Source organism: Pongo abelii, chromosome 8, assembly GCF_028885655.2.
Source record: "Pongo abelii isolate AG06213 chromosome 8, NHGRI_mPonAbe1-v2.0_pri, whole genome shotgun sequence".
In the NCBI taxonomy this organism is placed as follows: Eukaryota; Metazoa; Chordata; class Mammalia; order Primates; family Hominidae; genus Pongo; species Pongo abelii.
Window position 1 is genome coordinate 64,337,610 of NC_071993.2, and position 21,480 is coordinate 64,359,089.

A 21,480-nucleotide genomic window follows, 5' to 3' on the forward strand; every position below is an offset into this window, starting at 1 on the left:
CCCTGCCTCAGCCTCTCAAGTAGCTGGGATTACAGGCACCTGCCACCATGCCAGGCTAATTTTTGTATATTTAGTAGAGACAGGGTTTCACCATGTTGGTCAGGCTGGTCTCTAACTCCTGACCTCGTGATCCACATGCCTCAGCCTCCCAAAGTGCTGGGATTACAGGCTTGAGTCACCATGCCTGGCCCTTATTTTTTATTTTTTATTTTTTATTAGAGACTGCATTCCACTATGTTGGTCAGGCTGGTCTTGAACTCCTGACCTCAGGTGATCTGCCCACCCCAGCCTCCCAAAGTGCTGGAATTATAGGCATGAGCCACCATGCCCAGCCTAATATCCAGGATTTATAAGGAACTTAAATTAACAGGCAAAAAACAACCCCATTAAAAAGTGGGCAAAGGACATGAACAAACACTTTTCAAAATAAGTGTGGCCAAAAACAATATGAAAAAATGCTCAATATCACTAATCATCAGAGAAATGCAAATAAGAACCATTAGACACCATCCTACACCAGTCAGAACGACTATCATGAAAAAGTAAAAAAAAAAAAAAAAAAAAAAAAAAAAAAAAATATATATATATATATATATATATATATGATGTTGGCAAGGCTGCAGAGAAAAGGGAATGCTTATACACTGTTGGTGGGAATGTAAATTAGTTCAGCCATTGTGAAAAGCAGTCTGGATGTTTTCCAAAGAACTTAGAACTACTTTTTGACCCAGTAATCTCATTACTGGGTATATATCAAAAAGAAAATAAATAATTCCACTGAAAAGACACATGCATTCATATATTCATTGCAACACTATTCACAATAGCAAAGACATGACATCAGCCTAGGTGCCCATCAACAGTGTATTGGATAATGAAAATGTGGTATATATACATCATGGAATACCACGCAGGTATAAAAAAGAATAAAATCATGTCCTTTACAGCAGCATGGATAGAACTGGAGGCCATTATCCTAAGAGAATTAATGTAGCAAAAGAAAACCAAATACTGCATGTTCTCACTGGTAAATAGGAGTAAACATTGGATACTCATGGACATAAAGATGGCAGCAATAGACACTGGGGAGGGGGAAAATGTTGAAAAACTATTGGGTACCATGCTCACTACCTGGGCAGTGGGTATAATAGTACCATAAACCTCAGCATTGTACAATATACCCATGTAACTAACCTGCACAGGTACCCCCTAAATCTAAAATAAAAGTTGAAATTATTTTTAAAAATTCCCAACAAAAGGAAATAATAACTATTTGAGGTTATGGATATCCCAATTATCCTGACTTGACCATTATATATTGTATGCATGAGTCAAGATATCACATATACTCCATAAATATGTACAACTATTATGTATCAATAACTTTTTTTTTTTTTTTTGAGCAACAAGGCTGTTTATTTCAGCTGGGTGCAGGCGGGCTGAGTCCGAAAAGAGAGTCAGCGAAGGGAGATAGGGGTGGGGCTGTTTTATAGGATTTGGGTAGGTAGTGGAAAATTACAGTCAAAGGGGGTTGTTCTCTGGCAGGCAAGGGCGGGGGTCACAAGGTGCTCAATGGGGGAGCTTCTGAGCCAGGAGAAGGAATTTCACAATGTAATGTCATCAGTTAAGGCAGGAACAGGCCATTTTCACTTCTTTTGTGATTCTTCAATTACTTCAGGCCATCTGGATGTATATGTGCAGGCTTGGGCTCAGAGGCCTGACATTCCTGTCTTCTTATATTAATAAGAAAAATAAAATGAAATAGTGGTAGTAAAGTGTTGGGGTGGTGAAAATTTTGGAGGGTGGTATGGAGAGATAATGGCAATGTTTCTCAGGGCTGCTTCAAGCAGGATTAGGGGCGATGTGGGAACCTAGAGTGGGAGAGATTAAGCTGAAGGAAGATTTTGTGGTAAGGGGTGATATTGTGGGGTTGTTAGAAGAAACATTTGTCGTATAGATTGATTGGTGATGGCCTGGATACGGTTTTGGATGAATTAAGAAACTAAATGGAAGACACAAGGTCCAAATAAGAGAAGGAGAAAAACAGGTATTAAAGGACTAAGAATTGGGAGGACTCAGGACATCCAATTAGAGAGTGCCCAAGGGGGTTCAGCTTGGTTGGTGAGTTTTTGGGCTCTATACTTGACAGAGTCCTCCTTTTTAAGTTGGAGGCCGAGCTTGGTGAGGTGTGTTTTTAAAAGACCATTAGTCCATTCTACCTTTCCTGAAGACTGAGGACAGTAAGACGTATGAAGGTTCCACTGAATACCAAGAGCCTGAGAAACTGCTTGGGTGATTTGACTAATAAAGGCTGGTCCATTTTTGGACTGTATAGAGGTGGGAAGGCCAAACTGAGGAATTATGTCTGACAGAAGGAGAGAAATGACTGTGGTGGCCTTCTCAGACCCTGTGGGAAAGGCCTCTACCCATCCAGTGAAAGTGTCTACCTAGACCAAGAGGTACTTTAGTTTCCTGACTCAAGGCATGTGAGTGAAGTCAATTTGCCAGTCCTGGGCAGGGGCAAATTCTTGAGCTTAATGTGTAGGGAAGGGAGGGTGCCTGACAAATTCCTGAGGAGTAGTATAATGGCAGATGGAACATTGAGAAGTGATATTTTGAGGATAGATTTCCATGATGGAAAGGAAATAAGAGGTTCTAAGAGGCAGGCTAGCGGCTTGTAACCTACAAGGAAGAGGTTATGAAATGACAACAGAATAGAATGGGCCTGTGAGGCTGGAAGGAGATATTTTACTTGGTCCAAGAACCATTTTCCTTGTGTGGGAAGACTGATAGGTGGAAGTTTCAGTGGGGGAGTAGGTGGGAGTGTCTGAAGAGAAGGAGAAAAACTGCCATGAGGGATAGAAGTTGGAATGCTAGCTGCTTTTTTAGCTACCTTATCAGTATAAGTGCTGCCCTGAGCAATGGGATCTGATGCCTTTTGATGGCCCTTGCAGTGAATGACTCCAGTTTCCTTTGGAAGTAAAGTGACCTTTAGAAGAGTTTTTATTAAAGAGGCATTAATGATAGAGGACCCTTGTGTAGTGAGGAAACCTCTTTCTGCCCATATAACAGCATGGTGGTGCAGGATATGGAAGGCATATTTAGAATCAGTATAAATATTGATGAGTAGTCCTTTTGCAAGAGCGAGGGCTTGAGTTAAGGCAATGAGTGCGACTTGCTGAGAGGTAGTGGAGGGGGGCAGAGTGGTAGCCTCAATGATAGGTGTGGAAGATACTATAGCATAGCCTGCCTTTGCTGGTGAATGGTGATTAGGCCTGGTGGAACTGCCATCAATAAACCAAGTACAATCAGGGTGAGGAACAGGAAAGGAGGAAATATGGGGAAAACGAGTGAATGCCAGGTGGATTAGAGAGACACAGATAAAGAAAATGGGATACATATGTACTATGGAATGCTACACAGCAATAAAAAAGAATGAAATCATGTCCTTTGCAGCAACATGGGTGCAACTGGAGGCCATTATCCTAGAGTGAATTAACATGGGAACAGAAAAATAAATACCACATGTTCTCATTTGTAAGTGGGAGATAAACACAAGCTCAGTCTGTATAATAAGCTCCTAAAATGCACAAATAATCAAATAGAAACAGGGACAAAGGAGATTATGTAAATGTTGTTTTAGAGAAGTGAAAATCCAAATGGTCATAAATACATGACAGCATGACAGGATATTCAACCTCACTAATAATCATAGAAATGCAAACTAAAATAGCAATAAGATTTTAATCTTTATTCATCATATTCACAAAAATGAGAAAGCAATACTTCTAGGATAAGTATTCTGACATTCTTGATTGAAATAGATAACATACTAGGTTTTTGAAAGCCTCTGGCAATATTTATTAAAATGAAAGTGCACATACCTTCCAATCCAGGAGTCTCACTCCTAGCTTTTTTTTTTTTTTTTTTTTTTTTAAGAGACACGGTCTCACTCTCACTCAGACTAGAGTGCAGTGGTGGTCATAGCTCACTGCAGCCTTGAATTTCTGGGTTCAACTGATCCTCCAGCCTCCCAGATTCAGCCTGCCAAGTAGCTAGGACTGCAGGAATGTACCACCATGCCCAGCTAATTTTTTAATTTTTTGCAGAGACAAAGTCTGTCTATGTTGCCAAGGCTTGTGTCAAACTCCTGGCCTCAAACAATCCTCTCACTTCAGCCTCCCAAAATGCTAGGATTAAAGATGTGAACCATTGTGCCCAGCTGGAAATCTTTTTAATAGAAACAAAGACACCAGGAATAAGGAAAGGTAGGTAGATAGATGGTAGACTGATAGATAAATAATAGATAGATATATACACAGATAGAATAGAGACAAAGAAGTTTATTGTAATACTTTTAATGGTTATAAAACCTGAAAAAGTCAACTTTAATAGAAATATCATTTAAAAGGTTATGATAAATTTATACCAGGCAAAATTATACTGCTCTAAAAAAGAGTGGGTTAAATTTATATGCATGGAGTTGAATAAATTTTTACAATGTATTGTTAAAAAGAAAAATTTAACAAATAGAAGCAAGTTTAATATGATCCTTAAAAAATGGAAACTCTCCCAACACACTTACAAGCACAAATATATGCATATATGCTGATAAATGACTGTAGAAGCATAGACAAGTGAATGTAAAGATGTCCACATGGAAAATGTTACTTGGTTGTAGGGGACAGTGGAGTTAAAAAACATAAGACAGGTGAATGGAGGAGAGGAAGACAGGAGAAGAACTAAAAAATAATTTTAGAAAATTATAAAGCTATTAATAAGGAAAAAGGATGCATTACATGATTTTCATCATATAATGTATGTTTTTGTATGTAAATATATATAAAAATATTCACTTGTGTGTATATTTACATACACAGAGCACAGATTCACATATACATAGAGAAAATAATAAAGATATGATCACCAAAATGTTAAAATTGATTGTCTAAGAAAGGTGGAGTTTTGGTGATTTTTTTTTTTTATTATTATACTTTAAGTTTTAGGGTACATGTGCACAATGTGCAGGTTTGTTACATATGTATACATGTGCCATGCTGGTGTGATGCACCCATTAACTCGTGATTTAGCATTAGGTATATCTTCTAATGCTATCCCTCCCCCCTCCCCCCACCCCACAACAGTCCCCGGAGTGTCATGTTCCCCTTCCTGTGTCCATGTATTCTCATTGTTCAATTCCCATCTATGAGTGAGAACATGCGGTGTTTGGTTTTTTGTCCTTGTGACGGTTTGCTGAGAATGATGGTTTCCAGTTTCATCCATGTCCCTACAAAGTACATGAACTTATCATTTTTTATGGCTGCATAGTATTCCATGGTGTATATGTGCCACATTTTCTTAATCCAGTCTATCGTTGTTGGACATTTGGGTTGGTTCCAAGTCTTTGCTATAGTGAATAGTGCTGCTATAAATATACGTGTGCATGTGTCTTTATAGCAGCATGATTTATAATCCTTTGGGTATATACCCAGTAATGGGATGGCTGGGTCAAATGGTATTTCTAGTTCTAGATCCCTGAGGAATCACCACACTGACTTCCACAATGGTTGAACTAGTTTACAGTCCCACCAACAGTGTAAAAGTGTTCCTATTTCTCCACATCCTCTCCAGGACCTGTTGTTTCCTAACTTTTTAATGATTGCCATTCTAACTGGTGTGAGATGGTAACTCATTGTGGTTTTGATTTGCATTTCTCTGATGGCCAGTGATGATGAGCATTTTTTCATGTGTTTTTTGGCTGCATAAATGTCTTCTTTTGAGAAGTGTCTGTTCATATCCTTTGCCCACTTTTTGATGCGTTTGTTTGTTTTTTTTCTTGTAAATTTGTTTGAGTTCATTGTAGATTCTGGATATTAGCCCTTTGTCAGATGAGTAGGTTGTGAAAATTTTCTCCCATTTTGTAGGTTGCCTGTTCACTCTGATGGTAGTTTCTTTTGCTGTGCAGAAGCTCTTTAATTAGATCCCATTTGTCAATTTTGACTTTTGTTGCCATTGCTTTTGGTGTTTTAGACATGAAGTCCTTGCCCATGCCTATGTCCTGAATGGTATTGCTTAGGTTTTCTTCTAGGGTTTTTATGGTTTTAGGCATAACATGCAAGTCTTTAATCCATCTTGAATTAATTTTTGTATAAGGTATAAGGAAGGGATCCAGTTTCAGCTTTCTACATATGGCTAGCCAGTTTTCCCAGCACCACTTATTAAATAGGGAATCCTTTCCCCATTGCTTGTTTCTGTGAGGTTTGTCAAAGATCAGATGGTTGTAGATATGTGGCATTATTTCTGAGGGCTCTGTTCTGTTCCATTGATCTATATCTCTGTTTTGGTACCAGTACCATGCTGTTTTGGTTACTGTAGCCTTGTAGTATAGTTTGAAGTCAGGTAGCCTGATGCCTCCAGCTTTGTTCTTTTGGCTTAGGGTTGACTTGGCAATGTGGGCTCTTTTTTGGTTCCATATGAACCTTAAAGTAGTTTTTTCCAATTCTGTGAAGAAAGTCATTGGTAGCTTGATGGGGATGGCATTGAATCTATAAATTACCTTGGGCAGTATGGCCATTTTCACGATATTGATTCTTCCTACCCATGAGCATGGAATGTTCTCCATTTGTTTGTATCCTCTTTTGTTTCATTGAGCAGTGGTTTGTAGTTCTTCTTGAAGAGGTCCTTCACATCCCTTGTAAGTTGGATTCCTAGGTATTTTATTCTCTTTGAAGCAGTTGTGAATGGGAGTTCACCCATGATTTGGCTCTCTGTTTGTCTGTTATTGGTGTATAAGAATGCTTGTGATTTTTGCACATTGATTTTGTATCCTGAGACTTTGCTGAAGTTGCTTATCAGCTTAAGGAGATTTTGGGCTGAGATGGCAGGGTTTTCTGGATATACAATCATGTCATCTGCAAACAGGGACAATTTGACTTCCTCTTTTCCTAATTGAATACCCTTTATTTCCTTCTCCTGCCTAATTGCCCTGGCCAGAACTTCTAACACTATGTTGAATAGGAGTGGTGAGAGAGGGCATCCCTGTCTTGTGCCAGTTTTCAAAGAGAATGCTTCCAGTTTTTGCCCATTTGGTATGATATTGGCTGTGGGTTTGTCATAGATAGCTCTTATTATTTTGAGCTATGTCTCATCAATACCTAATTTATTGAGAGTTTTTAGCATGAAGGTTGTTGAATTTTGTCAAAGGCCTTTTCTGCCTCTATTGAGATAATCATGTGGTTTTTGTCTTTGGTTCTGTTTATGTGATGGATTACATTTATTGAGTTGTGTATGTTGAACCAGACTTGCATCCCAGGGATGAAGCCCACTTGATCATGGTGGATAAGCTTTTTGGTGTGCTGCTGGATTCGGTTTGCCAGTATTTTATTGAGGATTTTTGCATCAATGTTCATCAAGGATATTGGTCTAAAATTTTCTTTTTTGGTTGTGTCTGTACCAGGCTTTGGTATCAGGATGATGCTGGCCTCATAAAATGAGTTAGGGAGGATTCCCTCTTTTTCTATTGATTGGAATAGTTTCAGAAGGAATGGTACAAGTTCTTCCTTGTACCTCTGGTAGAATTTGGCTGTGAATCCATCTGGTCCTGGACTCTTTTTGGTTGGTGAGCTATTGATTATTGCTGCAATTTCAGAGCCTGTTATTGGTCTATTCAGAGATTCAACTTCTTCCTGGTTTAGTCTTGGGAGGGTGTATGTGTCCAGGAATTTATCCATTTCTTCTAGATTTTCTAGTTTATTTGCGTAGAGGTGTTTATAGCATTCTCTGATGGTAGTTTGTATTTCTGTGAGATCGGTGGTGATATCCCCTTTATCATTTTTTATTGCATCTATTTGATCCTTCTCTCTTTTCTTCTTTATTAGTCTTGTTAGTGGTCTATTGATTTTGTTGATCTTTTCAAAAAACCAGCTCCTGGATTCATTAATTTTTTGAAGGGTTTTTTGTGTCTCTATTTCCTTCAGTTCTGCTCTGATTTTAGTTATTTCTTGCCTTCTGCTAGCTTTTGAATGTGTTTGCTCTTGCTTTTCTAGTTCTTTTAATTGTGATGTTAGGGTGTCAATTTTGGATCTTTCCTGCTTTCTCTTGTGGGCATTTAGTGCTATAAATTTCCCTCTACATACTGCTTTGAATGTGTCCCAGAGATTCTGGTGTGTTGTGTCTTTGTTCTCATTGGTTTCAAAGAACATCTTTATTTCTGCCTTCATTTCATTATGTACCCAGTAGTCATTCAGGAGCAGGTTGTTTAGTTTCCATGTAGTTGAGCAGTTTTGAGTGAGTTTCTTAGTCCTGAGTTCTAGTTTGATTGCACTGTGGTCTGAGAGACAGTTTGTTATAATTTCTGTTCTTTTACATTTGCTGAGGAGTGCTTTACTTCCAACTATGTGGTCAATTTTGGCATGGGTGTGTTGTAGTGCTGAAAAAAATGTATATTCTGTTGATTTGGGGTGGAGAGTTCTGTAGATGTCTATTAGGTCCAGTTGGTGCAGAGCTGAGTTCAATTCCTGGGTATCCTTAATTTTCTGTCTTGTTGATCTGTCTAATGTTGACAGTGGGGTGTTAAAGTCTCCCATTATTATTGTGTGAGAGTCTAAGTCTCTTTGTAGGTCACTAAGAATTTGCTTTATGAATCTGGGTGCTCCTGTATTGGGTGCATATATATTTAGGATAGTTAGCTCTTCTTGTTGAATTGATCCCTTTACCATTATGTAATGGCCTTCTTTGTCTCTTTGATCTTTGTTTGTTTAAAGTCTGTTTTATCAGAGACTAGGATTGCAACCCCTGCCTTTTTTTGTTTTCCATTTGCTTGGTAGATCTTCCTCTACCAAGGAGCCTATGTGTGTCTCTGCATGTGAGATGGGTTTCCTGAATACAGCACACTGATGGGTCTTGACTCTTTATCCAATTTGCCAGTCTGTGCCTTTTAATTGAAGCAGTTAGCCCATTTATGTTTAAAGTTAATATTGTTATGTGTGTATTTGGTCCTATCATTATGATGTTAGCTGGTTATTTTGCTCGTTAGTTGATGCAGTTTCTTCCTAGCCTTGATGGTCTTTACATTTTGGCATGTTTTTGCAGTGGCTGGTACTGATTGTTCCTTTCCATGTTTAGTGCTTCCTTCAGGAGCTCTTTTAGGGCATGCCTGGTGGTGACAAAATCTCTCAGCATTTGCTTGTCTGTAAAGTATTTTATTTCTCCTTCAGTTATGAAGCTTAGTTTGGCTGGATATGAAATTCTGGGTTGAAAATTCTTTTTTTTTATTATTATACTTTAAGTTTTAGGGTACATGTGCACAATGTGCAGGTTAGTTACATATGTATACATGTGACATGCTGATGCGCTGCACCCATTAACTCATGATTTAGCATTAGGTATATCTCCTAATGCTATCCCTTCCCCCTCCCCCCACCCCACAACAGTCCCCAGAGTGTGATGTTCCCCTTCCTGTGTCCATGTGTTCTCATTGTTCAATTCCCATCTATGAGTGAGAACATGCAGTGTTTGGTTTTTTGTCCTTGTGACAGTTTACTGAGAATGATTTCCAGTTTCATCCATGTCCCTACAAAGGACATGAACTCATCATTTTTTATGGCTGCATAGTATTCCATGGTGTATATGTGCTACATTTTCTTAATCCAGTCTATCACTGTTGGACATTTGGGTTGGTTCCCAGTCTTTGCTATTGTGATTAGTGCCACAATAAACATACATGTGCACGTGTCTTTATAGCAGCATGATTTATAGTCCTTTGGGTATATACCCAGTAATGGGATGGCTGGGTCAAATGGTATTTCTAGTTCTAGATCCCTGAGGAATCACCACACTGACTTCCACAATGGTTGAACTAGTTTACAGTCCCACCAACAGTGTAAAAGTGTTCCTATTTCTCCACATCCTCTCCAGGACCTGTTGTTTCCTAACTTTTTAATGATTGCCATTCTAACTGGTGTGAGATGGTATCTCATTGTGGTTTTGATTTGCATTTCTCTGATGGCCAGTGATGATGAGCATTTTTTCATGTGTCTTTTGGCTGCATAAATGTCTTCTTTTGAGAAGTGTCTGTTCATATCCTTTGCCCACTTTTTGATGGAAAAATTCTTTTCTTTAAGAATGTTGAATATTGGCCCCCACTCTCTTCTGGCTTGTAGAGTTTCTGCCGAGAGATCCGCTGTTAGTCTAATGGGCTTTCCTTTGTGGGTAACCGGACCTTTCTCTCTGGCTGCCCTTAACATTTTTTCCTTCATTTCAACTTTGGTGAATCTGACAATTATGTGTCTTGGAGTCGCTCTTCTGGAGGATTATCTTTGTGGCATTCTCTGTATTTCCTGAATTTGAATGTTGGCCTGCCTTACTAGATTGGGGAAGTTCTCCTGGATAATATCCTGCAGAGTGTTTTCCAGCTTGGTTCCATTCTCCCCATCACTTTCAGCTACACCAATCAGACATAGATTTGGTCTTTTCACATAGTCCCATATTTCTTGGAGGCTTTGTTCATTTCTTTTTATTCTTTTTTCTCTAAACTTCCCTTCTCACTTCATTTCATTCATTTCATCTTCCATCACTGATACCCTTTCTTCCAGTTGATTGTATCAGCTCCTGAGGCTTCTGCATTCTTCATGTAGTTCTTGAGCCTTGGCTTTCATCTCCATCAGCTCCTTTAAGGACTTCTCTGCATTGGTTATTCTAGTTATCCATTCATCTAATTTTTTTTCACAGTTTTTAACTTCTTTGCCATTGGTTTGAATTTCCTCCTGTAGCTCAGAGTAGTTTGATCATCTGAAGCCTTCTTCTCTCAGCTCATCAAAGTCATTCTCCATCCAGCTTTGTTCCGTTGCTGGTGAGGAGCTGCATTCCTTTGGAGGAGGAGAGGCACTCTGCTTTTTAGAGTTTCCAGTTTTTCTGCTCTGTTTTTTCCCCATCTTTGTGGTTTTATCTACTTTTGGTCTTTGATGATGGTGACGTACAGAAGGGTTTTTGGTGTGGATGTCCTTTCTGTTTGTTAGTTTCCCTTCTAACAGACAGGGTCCTCAGCTGCAGGTCTGTTGGAGTTTGCTAGAGGTCCACTCCAGATGCTGTTTGCCTGGGTATCAGCAGCGGTGGCTGCAGAACAGCGGTGGCTGTAGAACAGCGGATCTTAGTGAGCCCGCAAATGCTGCTGCGTGATCGTTCGTCTGGAAGTTTTGTCTCAGAGGAGTACCCAGCTGTGTGAGGTGTCAGTGTGCCCCTACTGGGGGGGTGCCTCCCAGTTAGGCTGCTCTGGGGTCAAGGACCCACTTGAGGAGGCAGTCTGCCCATTGTCAGATCTCAAGCTGCGTGCTGGGAGAACCACTACTGTCTTGAAAACTGTCAGACAGGGACATTTAAGTCTGCAGAGGTTACTGCTATCTTTTTGTTTGTCTGTGCCCTGCCCCCAGAGGTGGAGCCTACAGAGGCAGGCAGGCCTCCTTGAGCTGTGGTGGGCTCCACCCAGTTCGAGCTTCCCAGCTGCTTTGTTTACCTAATCAAGCCCAGGAAATGGCAGATGCCCCTCCCTCAGCCTCACTGCCACCTTGCAGTTTGATCTCAGGCTGCTGTGCTAGCAATCGGTGAGACTCCGTGGGTGTAGGACCCTCCGAACCAGGTGCGGGATATAATCTCCTGGTGTGCCATTTTTTAAGCCCGTTGGAAATGCCCAGTATCAGGGTGGGAGTGACCCAATTTTCCAGGTGCTGTCTGTCATCCCTTTCTTTGACTAGGAAAGGGAACTCCCTGACCCCTTGCACTTCTTGAGTGAGGCAATGCCTCGCCCTGCTTCGGCTCGTGCACGGTGCACTGCACCCACTGTCCTGCACCCATTCTCTGGCACTCCTTAGTGAGATGAACCCAGTACCTCAGATGGAAATGCAGAAATCACCCATCTTCTGCATCGCTCACGCTGGGAGCTGTAGACTGAAGCTGTTCCTATTTGGCCATCTTGGCTCCACCCCCATTTTGGTGATTTTAAACTTTTTTCTCACAATATTAAATTTTCACAATAAATATATAAATCATTTTCATATAAAATCAGATGGATTCTATAACGATTTCTTAAGTCATGCTTTTAGATGAAAATTCTGTTTTTTCTGAAATTAGTATGGTTGTATCTCTTTACTTCCCACCAACATCTGCTTCATACTTTTTTCTGCCTCTTTGTCTTTGACTCAGTTATCAATAGTAAGATTAAAAGACATGCTCTTTCTCAGTAGTTTCAAATGATGCAGGAGACAGAAGTAATACCAGTCAGGATGCAGTAGAGATATTTCTCTTTAACCACTCCTTTCTCTAGTGAATAACAGAGCTATGCAGTGAAGTGTTTTTCCTTTATTGAGTGTGTTAATATTTAAAGACACAAAGGGTAAAGTGCCTGGAATTCTCATCCAAAAAGGTAGTTTCAAGCACTCTCACTTTGTCATTTTTATTAGGTTAGACATTCATAGAACATGCATATGCATGTGAGTTGGATTCAGCCCATTGACAGTTGTTTCAGAGTCTAGTGAACAGATTAGATCGCATCAACAGATAGCACCTGAGCATAAGCAATCCTACCTTTTCTGTGAGGTTGTGGTGGAGAGACGGGGTGGAGGATTACAGGTTTAGACCATCAAGTTTCAAGATTTTGCAGAACATAAGGTATGGCAGGGTTTTTGTTTGTTTGTTTGTTTTGTTTTGTTTTACTTCAGGATCCCTATATTTGTCTTTCTTTGCAACTTAGTTGCAAAGCAAGGTGGTAAATATTTTAAGATAAAACCTTACTCTTCAAAACATTATAATTATAGTCTCATGACACCAACAAGATAGGAGCATAGAAGATCCCCAGCCTTCCTTCCTGCTCAGAAATACCAATTAACAACCATTCATGGGCAAAATGCCTTTATAAAACCTTTGGGATCCAAGTAAAATGTTCCAGCTCCTTGGTGGTGGGCTGATCAGACCCAACACCAGGCTGTGGGGGCTACAAAGTCTGGCAGAGTCAAAGGAATGAGAAAAGACAAGTTGAGAAAGTGGTACCAGGGGGCCAATGCTAGTATGGAGGCTGCGAAGACCCCAAGCTCTGGAGGCCCAAGCTATTTATTGGTGAGCAAACAAAGAAACAGGTGGTGAGGACGTGGGCATTGAAAGGAAGCGGTGTATCAAGTGAATGAGCTATAGCTGTGACGGTTTAGCATTTTCTTTGAAACATATGGCTACTTGAGATAATGGGAGTGCTAGAAGCAAGGAGCCAGCAAGTCTAGATACATTCCCAAGGTCACCAGGGGTTTTAGACTCTGGACGGTGGACTTGTTCCAAGCCCTGCCTTGGCTTCTCTCCCAACACTCAACTTTTCTCCTAACACTTGGGGGACTTAAGACTGCAAAAAGCCTCATTGAGAAGGAAATCTTATTCCCTTAGTAACAGGCTTGTCCATCCAAGGCCCCAATAGAAGGCTAATCAACAGAACTCAAAGCAGCTCCACCTCCTGCAAACTAGCAGTGACCATGCACACTAGCAGACCTGGTGGTGATCCTCTCCACCCACAAACTCCAAGGCAACCTGCCCACCTGCAGACCCCTACTGCAGCACCCCCCACCCACCCACCACTACAACCATTAGCCAAATATACCTGCAGATACTGACAGCAGGCAGACCCCACCTGCAGACAATGGCAATAGGCCTGCTCAAATATGTACCCCAACAGCAGGTCCTCCCATGTGTGGACACCTGCAGCAAGCACACACATGGATCACAGCTGCAAACCTACCCACAGATTTCAGCAGTAGGCCCACCTGTGGTCACCAACAGCAGATTGTCTGCTGACCCTATCAGCCAACCCACCCAGAATCTCTGATCTGGCTGCTTCTACAAATGCAGACTCACCAATGCAAGCATACACGGATCATAAAGAATCAGGCAAACATGACACCATGAAATAAATCTAATAAAGCTCCAGTAACCAAACCAAAAGAAACGAAGATCCACAAACTGCTCAACAGATAATTTCAGATAATCGTCTTAAAGAAGCTCAACAAGATACAAGAGAACACAGAAAGGCAATGAAAAAATATCAGGAAAACAATAGATAAACAAAATTAGAAGTTTAACAAAGAAATAAAAACTATAAAAAAAAAAAACCCACAAAAGTCCTGGAACTGAAGACCTCAAGGACTGAATTGAAAATTGAATGAGCACTTCAACAGGAGATTCAATCAAGTGGAAGAAAGAATTAGCAAATTCATAGACAGGTCATTTGAAATTATCCAATCAGAGGAACAAAAAGAAAAAAAGAATAAAAAAGAGTAAAGAAAGCCTATGGGACTTATGGGACACCATGAAGCAAACCTTTCTATGTATTATGGGTGTCCCAGAAGTAGAAGAGAGAGAAAAGGGGATAGAAGTTAAAGTAATTTAAAGAATTTTAATTTAGAGAAATAGTAACTTTAAACTTCCCAAATTTAGGGAAGGAAGTAGATATCTAGATTCATGAAGCCCAAAATTTCCCAAATAGGACAAACCCAAAGAGGTCTATATTGAACTCATTATAATTAGTTTGTCCAAAGTCAAATACAAAGAAAAAAAATGAAAGCAGCAGGAGAAAACTGACTTGTCACATAAAAGGGAACCTCCAAAAGACTATCATGAGATTTCTCAGTGGAAACCCTGCAGACCAGGAGAGAATGAAATGATATATTCAAAGTACTGAAAGAAAAAAAAAACCCACCTGTCAATCAAGAATTCTGTACCCAGCAAAGTGTCTTTTATTAGTGAAGGAGAGATAAAAACTATCCCAGACAAACATATACTGAGGGAGTTTGTCACCACTAGGTCCACCTTGCAAGAAGTGCTAAAGGAAGTTCTTGAAGTTGAAATAAAAAGAGGTTAAACAGAAACACAAATGCACACGAAAGTATAAGTTTCACTGGTAAAAGTAATTATAAAGACAAGTAGAGTTTTCCTTTCCCCAAGATAGCTGTCTAGAGACATTGGACATCAGTTCTCCTCAGAACAAACAACCAAAATTGCAGTTGAATAATCATGGTCTGAGTGGAATACTGAGGAAGGAGTGACATGACCTATTGGGGAACCCACAGGAAAAAGCTGTGGTGCTGAAAAAGAAGACACCAAGAGTTTTGTAGAGATTGACCTCCAAGGAACATAGAGTCCCATGGAGAGGTTAGGAGGGGAAGTTGCTCCCCTCACTCCTGTGGCAGACTATGGACTGCTGAACTTGTTGGAGAACCCTTTTGCACCTGCGAGCCCAGGCACTGCTGTCAGTGGCAATTTGGGAACTTCTTTAGGGCAGAGCATTGGGTGGCCAGCTCATGCAGGCACACTCGCTCTCCCCCAAAACCTGAGTTTGGGGTGTCATACTGGTTATGCACCTGAAGTGGCAGGTGTCATACTGGTTATGCACACATTGTGGGTCTCTATTCTTCCCAGGGAATCCCAGCCCTTGTGTTTCTGCATCACTAGATCCTCCACAAACATTCCCCAGAACCCACTTAGACTGCAGCAACCACAGGGGACAGGTGGGACCCTGGGGAGCTATGGGATTCCTAGAAGTCTAGCCCTCAGAAGAAGGGAGAGTGTCTTTGCCAACATACTCCTTCGGATAAAAGAAACCAGTTCATTAGCTCTCCTCTGCCTGAGAGCTCCCCACTTGTGATAAGAGGCTGGCTGTGCCCCTCCCAGCAGAGACACAGGCATGGTGCTGGGGTCTGAAGGGGAGGAGTGTGGTTCTGCACCAGTAGGCAGGTGACACTGGTGCCTGGGAATAAACATGGAAAGGGAGTCTTCTCCTACCCCCTCACTCACTGCTCCAGATAGACCCTTGGCTGTCCCTACTGGGAGCTGGCACAAGTGCACCTGGGGATGGCTTTTGAGGGCTCCTGGGGGTAGCTGCACTCCCATTGATGGGGTGCCTGCTGGCCAAGCCTTGCACAAAGGGCAGAGTTTATCCTCCTCCCTATATGGAGCAGCAGCATTCCCATAGCAGAATGCAGATGAGTATCAGAGCTGCCGAGGGAAGAAGTTCTATCCCAAGGCCATTTTGGTGGTAGCCACAGGATGGGTGTTTTCTGCAGACCTCCATTGCACTGCAGCCTGGAGATGAAAGACAATGTCTATCTGAACTGAAGGTCACAAGGTCCAGGACAAGGGTGTTTTAGGAAAGTGGATTGCCTTCTTGCCTTCCCAGGACGTGGAGCTGGTATACTCCTTCCCACTCTGGTGGAGACATCAGTGCATTTCACCATGAGCTCCCATTTCCACTCCCATCAAGGCAGTTGCTTCTGCTCATAATTGGGGTTTCCCAGGGTGAGCTTGGTCGTTTAGTGCCACTCAGTTTTGTGTCCCCCTCCAAAGCTTTGTGTTCCCTTCAGGGAATCAGGCCATCCACAGACCAGCCAACTGCCTGTGACAACAGAGATCCCCTCCCAGAAAACAAAGACCAAGTACCCATAAGCTTCTGCCACAGCCAGCTTTTATTGGGTTGCAGATTGAATTGCACAACCAGATAAAAAACAGGCTGACAGAGGGTATAGTGCTAGGGAATGAGATAAACTTCCGGAGACTTCCACATTCCCAGCCCCTCAGAAGGTAGTATTCCTGCTCATATGCCCAATACATTGCTACTACAATCAGCATAATAAAGCCACCACACAAAAGCTATCAATACAACATAATAAAGCCACCACACAAAAGCTATCTATACAACATAATAAAGCCACCACACAAAAGCTATCTATGACCAAGGAACTCATACAGAGCTGTGACCCACGGAAGGCACCCAAAATTGAAGCCAAATGATCATACACAACATACAATCGCACCTTCAAAGGGGGAAAAAAACCCATTCAAATGAGAGTAAGTTCAAAAGTAAGAAGTAACGGCTTCTCTAAATGAGAAGAAATCAGCATAAGCACTCTGGAAGTATGAAAAACCAGTATTTTGACATGCCCAAAGGATCACACCAGCTCCCTAGCAATGGATTCTAACCAATATAAAAATTTTGAAATAACAAATAAAGAATTTAAGATATGAGTTGTAAGGAAGCTCAATGAGATACAAGAGAAAGTTGAAAACTAACATAAGGAAATCAGAAAAATAATTCAGGATATTAATGAAAAATTTACTAAAGAGATAGAGATTAAAAAACAAAAACCAAATAGAACTTCTAGAAATAAAAATTTATTGAAGGAACTATAAAATATAGTTGAAACTTTTAACAAAAGACTAGACCAAGCAGAAGAAATAATTTCAGAGCCCGAAGGCCAGTCATTTGAATTAACCTAGTCAGACAGAAATAAAGAAAAAATAAATTTTTAAAAATGAACAAAGACTTTGAAAAATATAGAATTATATAAAGTTACCAAATATACAATATATAGACATTCCTGAGGGGGAAGAAAAAAAAATAAAAGCTTGGAAAACCTATTTGAGGGAATAATTCAGGAAAACTTCCCTGGTCTTGCTAGAGAATTAGACATCCAGATAGGAGATGCTCAGAGAACACCTGGAAGATGCTTTACAAGAGAAACCTCATAAAGGCATATCGTCATCAGACTATCCAAAGTCAATGTGAAGGAAAGCATCCTAAAAGCAGCAAGAGAGAAATGTCTAATCTATAAAGGAAAACCCAACAGACTAACAACGGACTTCTTAGCAGAAACCTTACAAGCCAGAAGAGATTGGGGTCTTATGTTTAATGTTCTTAAACAAAAATCCTGCCAGCCAAGAATTTTGTATCCTGCTAAACTAAGCTGCATAAATGAAGGAGAAATAAAGTTTTTCCCATACAAACAAATGCAAAGGGAATTTGTCACCACTAGACCAGCACTACAAGAAATGCTTAAATTTCTAAACATGGAAATGAATGGACAATACTCCTCATCATAAAAGCACATTAAAGTGAAAAACTCACAGATTGTGTAAAGCAATTACATGATTGAGACTAAAAAGCAACTGGGTAACAATTATCATGACAGGAAGAAAACATCACATATCAATATTAACCTTGATAATAAATGGTGTAAATATTCCACTTAAAAGATACAGATTGGTGCTGGGTGTGATGGCTTACACTTGTAATCTCAGAACTTCGGTAGGCTGAGGCAGGAGAATTGCTTCAGACCAGGAGTTTGAGACCAGCATGGGCAACATAGTGAGACCCCATCTCTGTAAAAAATTAAAAAGAAAAATTAGCCAGGTGTGATCATGCTCACCTGTAGTCCTAGCTACTCAAGAGGCTGAGGCAGGGCAATCACTTGAGCCCAGGAGTTTGAGGTTGCAGTGAGCTATAAATGCATTATGGCACTCTAGCCTGGGTGACAGAGTGAGACTGTCTCCAAAAAAAAAAAAAAATACATACAGACTAAAAGATTGGATAAAAGTAGAATCAGGTCAGGGGTCCTAACTAGTTATGAGAACAGTGCACAAGCTAAGATTGCAGGGAGAACAAGCCTGAAAAAGGCAAGGCAGAGGTCTGCTAAGGGAAACCCATCCCACAAAAGACAAGCAAGGCAGGGGCTCTCTGAGGCCTAGAGCAGCATGCAAAAGAGCAACTCTTTCCAGGTGGCAGCTCCCTAGCTGCTGCCCCCACATGCTGCTGCCTCTGCAGCCACTCTACCTGCCCCACTCCTGCCCAGGTATTCCAAGCAGCTCTCAGCTCTTTCCCAATATCTGGGCAGTGCTGTTGAGATAAAGGAAGAGGAGAAGTGGACACAGCAGGTCTTGGCTCTTAAGATCTGCAGTTGTGAGTTCCTTTTGCAATCGCTGTAGGTCATTGTGCGACCTGCTGGTCTCTGGACTCCTGATTTCTAGACATCTATAAAATACAGACACTGGTGATGCCACTTAATTCACAGAGCTGCAGTGAGAAAGGTGCAGATGAGATCAAGGCCTGATAGTGTTCTGCAAACTATAGTGATGGATGTGCATAGTGTTGTGAATATCAGTGGCAGGTTTCCAGAACGCAGGTGGGGATAAGAGTGAGTGAGTCAATAAAGAAGAAAATTGCCCCACTTCTTGAAGGGAGTTTTTGGGGCTGGGCAGCTCAGGGTACAGGGCAGGCATAAATAGTGAGTGCCTGCCAAGCAAAGGCTAGTTTGCTTGGAGCTCCTGAGGCCTAACAAGAAGAAACCTGTAAGTATCTCTGTTCTTGCCTTCTTTTTATTTTCTCCACATCCTGTAAATATCCCTCTGCCGACCTGGGCAGTTCAACCTATTGGTGTGGAGGGTCTGTGTAGCTGTTCTAGTCTAGGAGGCATGGGCGCAGGAGGTGGGGAGCACAGGAAGTCTTATGGTGCTCTTCTGCCCCTTATTCAGTGTCCTCAGCCCAGGGGAGGATTTGCTTTCTGAGCTGGGGGTGCACAGGGTGGAAGAGTGGGTATGACACTATCTAGACCTGGGATGCCACAGTGTGGAAGCTTCAGGTGGAAAAATGCAATTCTAATTTATCTCTAGGCTCTTTTCTGCACTGATTTCTTCAGAAAGGACAGTGGAAGAGAGACAAACCCAGGCACTCACAGGCTGGGGTTCTAAACCCATCCTGGTGCCAATGGCCTGTAGAAAAGCAGGGCAAGCCTGTTTTTCTCATAGCTTCAGGTCTTTACTTTAAAAAATATACTTACTGGAGTAGGTCTCTGATTTTCCAATCCATGTTCAGAGGAGATGGCCTTTTCAATAAAATTGTACTCTGAAAGCTTAGCATAAACTGGGCACTGCAGGGGTTGAGGGGGACCACGACTCTGCCCACTCCATCTGCTGCCCCAGCTAAGATGCCTCATCTGAAACCTGGGCCTCAAAACCCGGGTCTGCCTTCTCCAAGGGTCCTTCAAGCCACAGTGGCTGCTGGTGCCTTCTGTGCCATCTTGAGCCTGTAGACAGAATGCCTATTGCCTTTCATTCTTCCCCAGAATCAGACACAGGGCCTGAGGGGTGAGGGAGCTGCAGGGCACAGAACAATGCCCTTGCTCTGGCCTGGGTCTGGCCCTTGCTGCTCATGATTGAGCCTCTGCCAGAACAGGTGTAACAAGGTAGCTGCTGCTGGCAGTGAGCTCACCCAGGTGTTTCTAGAGACTACCAGGATACCCAAGGAAGTGGTGATTTCAAAATTGAAAGAGGCTAGTGAGAAATAGGGGTCATCCACAGCCCAGAATCACCAGCAGTCAAAGAAGAAAGCACTCCTCTGGGCAGGAAGCCCCCCACTTGCCACCACCCCAGTTGGCCTGGTGACCCCTTTCTTTGTACAAGTCCCTCTGGCTTTGTTCCTAGCCTCTGCGAATCTGATCAGCTCTTTTCACTCTCATAACTTTACGGTTTCTCATTGAGAGAAAAGATACCCAAAACAGGGAATGTCCCAGGTCCTGCTCTTATCCTGATCTCAGTTCCTGACCATCTTAGATAGTAAATGGGTGCTCTGTTGCGTAGTTGCTCTTGCTTACCCACAACACTAGCTCTGCCTGTCTGAGCCTACCTGGCATGTCCTCTTTCCATATAAGACTTCTTTTTTTTTCTGAGATGGAGTCTCACTCTCTTGACCAGGCTGGAGTGCAGTGGCACGATCTCAGCTCACTGCACCCTCCACCTCCCGGGTTCAAGAGATTCTCCTGCCTCAGCCTCCTGAGTAGCTGGGATTACAGCACGCACCACCACACCCGGCTAATTTTTTATATTTTTAGTAGAGATGGGGTTTTGCCATGTTGGCCAGGCTGGTCTCGAACTCCTGACTTCAAGTGATCTGCCTGCCTCGGCCTCCCAAAGTGCTGGGATTACAGGCATGAGCGACCGTGCCCGGACTCCACATACTTCTTTTCCAAACCCTCTCAGGTCTTAGAAGAACTCTAGGTGTCTCAGGATTTCTCCTACTGGTAGTTTAGTGTCTCTGAAAACTTTCACCTGGGTTCCCTCTGGGACTTTTCTCTAGAGACAGCACCTGCTTGAGGAATGGCAAATCGCCAGGCAAATGTGCACCACACTCCCAGCCTGCACTCAGGAAGGACATCACTAAGCACTCAGGACTCTGACTGCATTTTCAGACCAGCACTGTCAGCGCCAGTGCTAGTCCATGCAAGGCAGCGAGAAAGAAGAAACAGGCTTGCCTTGTCTGAGCTAAGCCAGTTGCCTCAGTGGTACAGACAGGGAGATGGTCCTGTACAGACAGGGAGTGGTGGGGGTGTCCTGCCCAGAGGCACTCAATGAATCCTTCTTGATGTGACAGATGGCCCCCGTGAGGAATGCTACATCCTAGCCACTGTGCCAAACTTAGTGCCCAAGGGAAGGCACAAGAAGGGAAGACATGAGCACCTGAGAATGGGGGATGCTGTTGTCAACCTATGTCAGAATTCCAGCTGGGTAACTCATGCCCTCCATCCAGACCATGTGCCCACCTTGTCCTTAAACTGCTTTTGGATTCTTGCTGCTCCAGGCCCCATAGCAGAGGACAGAAGGTGGGAATGGGGGCTTCTTGTCACCTCT

The 21,480-nt window shown here is 42.1% G+C and overlaps 1 protein-coding gene across 1 annotated transcript in view; it reads left to right on the forward strand.

Moving 5' to 3' along the window:
- SFTPD (surfactant protein D) overlaps window positions 1-21,480 on the forward strand; it is a 48,221-nt gene that overhangs the window by 17,762 nt on the left and 8,979 nt on the right. The gene's annotated exons all lie outside the window — the stretch shown is intronic.